At 36.6% G+C, this 5,602-nt stretch overlaps 1 pseudogene; it reads right to left on the reverse strand.

Annotated features, from left to right (window-relative positions):
- Positions 1-401: 401 nt before the first annotated feature.
- On the reverse strand, positions 402-1,097 carry LOC102857320 (annotated as a pseudogene).
- Positions 1,098-5,602: the final 4,505 nt, after the last annotated feature.

A 5,602-nucleotide genomic window follows, 5' to 3' on the forward strand; every position in this document is an offset into this window, starting at 1 on the left:
TCTCTGCTTTCAGTCAAGATCCATCTAACATAGGCTATGCTGTCCCCAGTGCCACAGCCTCTTCTAAAGCCAGCTTGCACATGTGGCAGCTCTCTGTTGATGTACTTTTCCAGTCGTTTCTGGATGATCTTCAGCAGGATCCTGCTTGCCTGTGATATTGTTTGATAATTTCCACACTCTATTGCCCCTTCCTTCTTTTTTTTAGTGGACATAAATACAGATTTCTTCCAGTCAGTTGGCCAAGTAGTTTTCTTCCAAATTTTTAGATGTTTAGCATTGAGTAAGTCTTCCAGAGATCTCTTCAAAGTTCTGTTTTCGTTAAATCTGATACTCTGACATTTCTTTTAGATTTTGTGAGCTAAGTATGATATAAGCCAAAAATTTCCCTCTGGAGAGATAGATTAACGAGCAAAACTCTTTGAGATCCCCAGTGCTTGAAAAGAAAGTTTTGGATTCATAAAAGAAAGGGCCAGATCAGGCATCAATGACCTTCTGAATTTCTACAAAGATTTTAGACCCTGATTTATCTATAATTGTATCTCTTTAACAACATTGAAATATGCTTCATTGTTTTTGCACTTTACTCCTGATTGACACCAAGGGATGTTGTACAACTGCCCAGTGGGAAATATATCCCCAATATTACTACTACTTGTAGTAGTTGGTAACAGAATATAGAATTGTTGGTGGTTTAAAGTAAGTCTTTCAAAATGTTGGATTCAAAAGCTAGTGGTAATTCATTACCTAACAGTTTTTCCAAGAACTCATGTATTATAACCACATTATTTTTAATTGCAGCCTCTGAATACTCACCAAAGTAATCCTGAGAAGTGTTAGCAATTCAATATAGGAATTCAATTTAAACCATAGGTGGCACTTAAGTATGTATGACAGACACAAGGAAGAGCTTGTCCAGGTAGGTACTGATGAGGTTGTTGTGAGGTGTTGAAATGACAGATGATACATTTTCAACATCAGCAGCTTTATCCTGAGCTTCAAAGAAATAACCTCGGACAGAATGGCTCACAATACTCTTCCAGTGCTTCTCTAGGAATGTGCCAACCAGAACGATTTATTGGCAAGAGATTGTGAATCATTTTCCCGACACCTGGGCCTGCTTGTGATCTAGTACCGATTCCTCTCAAAGTTCTGAAAAGCAATATCAGTTTAAGATGAACCTGATTCAAGCTATTGTTCTTCCAATTACCCTCTATGCATCTGAGAGCTGGGAAATGAATAAGGATGATGGGAGGAGGGCGGGGAATCTCTGCCTTTGAGTTGTGGTGTTGAAGAGTACTGAATATCCCATGGATTTCTGAAAGAACAAACATATATGTCTTGGGTAAAGTTCAGAGTGCTCCTTGGAGGTAAATAGTGAAGTTTCATTTTGCATACTTTGGGGATAGTGTTAGGAAAGATCATTCCTTGGAAAGGGACATGATGCTTGGAAAGGTGGAGGGTCATCAAAAGATAAGAAGACCCTTATGAGAAGGACTGATACTGTGATGACTGCAATGATCTCAAGGGTTTCAGGCATAGGATAGGACAAGATTCAGATCTGTTGTTCATAGGTTTCTATGAGTCACACTCAGCTCCATAGGTTTATTATAGCAACATCAGGTTTCTTATATTACCTAAACTGTAAATGCCTTGTAAGTAACACTTTATTTTCACTCTTACCCTTTGAGGAATTTCTCTGATCATTTAATTATTTGACCTTCTCCTAATATGCTTGTCTGTTGCTAAATCCACAGATATAGAACCTTCTAAAAACACAAGAGCTAATATACAAATAAATAATAGAAAAAATTTTATAACTTATGAAATTATTGCGCCATTGGGTCAACACAGCCACAATTTATTGATACCCCAGTAAAGAAATACAACTTCACATCTCTTTTTAGAAGTTCTTCATAAATGCCATACCTAATAGAAATATTTTTGTCTTTGATGACCACTATCCTGATAGTTATTGATGGTCTGACTCAACGTGGCCCAAACCAATGCAACTCATCTCATTGATGGCTAGAATGTTGATATGCATCTGTTACATTTCATTTTCCACAACTTGTAGTTTTCCAAAATCCATACCCTGTATGATCTATTTTCTGACTATTAAAAGATGTTTGCAACTGTTTATCCTCATTTGAGTTGGCTTCCCATCTAGGTTCTACCTCTAATACTGTATTTATGTGTGTTCCTCTACTATTCATAGGGTTTTCAGAGGCCTGCTATTTTAGAAGTCAATAGTCAATCCGTCTTCTTAGTCTGTCTTAATCTTGGATCCAAAATTGATCAAATGTAAAATCAAGTTGTGTTAATGAAAATTGATGATTGGAATGCAAAAGTTGGGAAAAAAGGAGGAAAGGTAGCTAGGAAAGTAAGGATTTGGTGACAGAAATGAGGCTTTAAATGTTGTTATTGTTGTAGTTAGGTGCCATTGAGTCGAGTATGACTCATAGTGACCCTATTAAAGAAAGATCTGAAACAAGTCCTGTCCCACTCCATCCTCACACTTCTTGACACACAAGAGCCCATTGAAGCAGTCACCCTGTCAATCCACCTGGTTGAGGGTCGTCCCTCCCTCATCAATGCTGCACTCTTCCCAACATCATGTCCCTCTCCAAGGAATAGCACCTGTTTGGAGAAGAGTTCTGAATATAACTGACAAAAGAACAAACAAGTCTGTCTTGATGGAACAGCAGCCAGGGAGCTTGTTAGAGGCAAAGATGCTGAAGGTCTTCTGTTATACTCTGGACTTATTGCCAATAGGGGTCAATCCTTGTAAAAAGACATTACTCTGGAAAAGTGGGAGGGTCAGAGAAAAAGAGGAAGACTCAACAATATGAGTTGGCACAGTGACTCTAATGATATTCTTGAATATATTAAAGAATTTGAAGGTGGCATAAGATAGGATAGGACAAGGTTCAGATTTGTTGTTCATAGGGTTTTTGAGAGTCATAGTTGACTTGATGACACCTAACAACACTGAGTCATAGCTGCAGTTCTATCAACTCCTACTCATATTATACCAGACTGCTCCTTAAGTGTGGTCATCAAGGAAATGCCTCCAGAACACTCTTTAAATCTGAATTCTTTTCTTCCTTTTCAGTGTTTATGTTATTATGTGATGTCATGTCAGAACTGAAGCATAGCTGACACTACAATGGTTTTGAAGGGCAGTGAATTACAAGATAGTTCATATTTCTACCATGGAATACCTGATGGATTGGAACCACTTACATCTCCACTCCTTATGAGAGTGCTCTTAAAAAACAAACAAAAAACAAAACAAAAAATCCAAACCAAAAAAACCCAGCAAGAATATATAACTATGTGTCTTTTCAATCAATTGCTGTGCTGCTGAGAGCTGGACAATGAATAAGGATAAAAGAAGAAAAAATGTCTTTGTGCTGGTGTTGGAGAAGAGTACTGAATATGAACAGATATGTCTTGGAGAGGGTGCAGCCAGAATGTTTCATGGAGGCCAGGGATGGTATTGAATAGTAATTTATTCTTTACTCTTAATTAGTGTGATAAAGTCATATATTTCGCCACCTATTATTTTATTATGTAGTGTAGCTATTCATATGAAAAAGGCAAGCTAAATCCACAGAATACACTCATATTTGCTAGCTTTCATTATAAAGAGTTGATTCCTTGTTATCTTTTTAAATTAGCTAATTGACTTTTCATGTATTCTTTCAGTTCATAGATTGTATACGTACAATGAATTTCAACCAATTGCCATATGTAGCAATCCTTTTTTTGCTTTAATTTAATGTATTTGTTCATATTGATCATTCTTCTTCACTTTCTTTTCCTTGATCTTGACCTCCCCCTCCTATGCCATTCCATGAATGTAGGGTTATCTGGCAAATGTGACTTTGGTAGAAAATCAAGGAAATCAAAGAATCCATTGCCACCTTTTGAATTTTAAAATAGTGTTTCCAAGTTTCTAAAAGAAACATACTTTGAATAGAATTTTTTATTTCCCAAAGGTCGATATTTACATTGCAAATGCCAATTTATTTAAAAACACATGTCAGATTAGGAAAGAATGCCGATTTAATGGTCAGATATCCAAATTTAAACTTGTTAATGATTTCATGAGAAGATAAGACATAAATTATTTTGGGAATATGTAGAAAAGGGACTTAATCTTAGTTTGGGGCACAGACCATAATAAAATTCAACTATTTTCTAGAGAATGGAAGTAGAGAGATGATTTCTGTTCTAATTTCATTACAAAGCCTGGATAGTAATCAGTTTTAGGAAGCTTCTTCTGCTCTTCCTTTGTTGTTAGTAGAGGAAACTGGCTTTGACAGGTGCCAGTAGATTTAAGAGGCAGCCCTTTTGCATTTCCCGTGGAATTCACAGGCAGAACAGCAGCTTGCTCAGTGGCATTGGAGACGGCACACAACTCTGTAAGTCAGAAAACCTGTACTCAGAAGGCTCTCAGCAGTCAAAAGGAGTCATAGATGGCATAGCTGACTTCAGCTCTCCCAGTAGAGTTGAGGTAGGACTTTGATGTAGAAGATGTCAAGGTAGAGAGGAGGAGAAAACTAGGAATCAAAGAGTATTAACATATGTCAAAATTCAAGAAATTACCATGCAGAGAGATGCTCATTGTCATTCAAACACAAATCTGTGCTCTTACTCACCCCAGGTGTAAAAAGTCCTGAAAGGTGAGGGTTTGGGTGATTTTGCAAACACTGAAGTAACCACATTTATTTACTACTGTTACAGGAAATGAAAACTTAAAATAAAATTTTAATTATCCAGGTATTTCATTTTCTTTTATATAAATTGTTATGTAAAGTTGGCAGGTGAAGGGGTTGAAAAGAAAATGGGGTGAAAAACTGTTGAAAGTGTAAATGTATTAGATTAAATAAACATGTGTGTCTCCAAAATACAATAATAATTTGTAATATTAGCTCATAATACCAGTATAATTGACATACGATGTTCTCTCTCAACATATACATTTTGCATATGTTAGATCATACCGTAACTCAATAAGACTACCATGAAATGACTACTGTTGTTGTTTTTGTTAAATGCTGATGAGTCATATATTACTCATAGCAACTCTATGAACGAAAGTCTTGAACACAAAAATCTTTCATCTTTTCTCCATGTTCATAGAGTTTCCAGAGGCAAGCTATTTTGGAAGTGGATACCACTTCTGCTTCCAAGCTTGTTTTAATTGGGGAACTACACTAAACACTGTTCACCATGGGCAACCATTATCATATTTGACACATTAGGGTCACAGTGTTTTGCCTCACAGCAACCATTAATTACCTCTGTAGAGCAATGCACAGAACAATTCTAGATCACTTAGAAGAATGATTGACCAATACCAATTAAAACCAGGTCTGAGGGCCACAGATTAAAATCACCAATCTTTGGTTTGGTAGCATAACTTTCTATCCACTAGGCCAACAAAGCTCCCTCTATGTTGTTGTTCTTAAGTGCATCTAGTCATAGACAACTCGTAATGACCCTGTGAATAAAAGACTTGAACACTTGTATAACTTTAATCATTTCTCCAAGTTCATAGAGTTTCCGGAGGCAATGTAAATAGAGGCTATACACA

Source organism: Elephantulus edwardii, unplaced genomic scaffold (assembly GCF_000299155.1).
Source record: "Elephantulus edwardii isolate Elephantulus edwardi_28Jun2011 unplaced genomic scaffold, EleEdw1.0 scaffold00167, whole genome shotgun sequence".
NCBI lineage: Eukaryota > Metazoa > Chordata > Mammalia > Macroscelidea > Macroscelididae > Elephantulus > Elephantulus edwardii.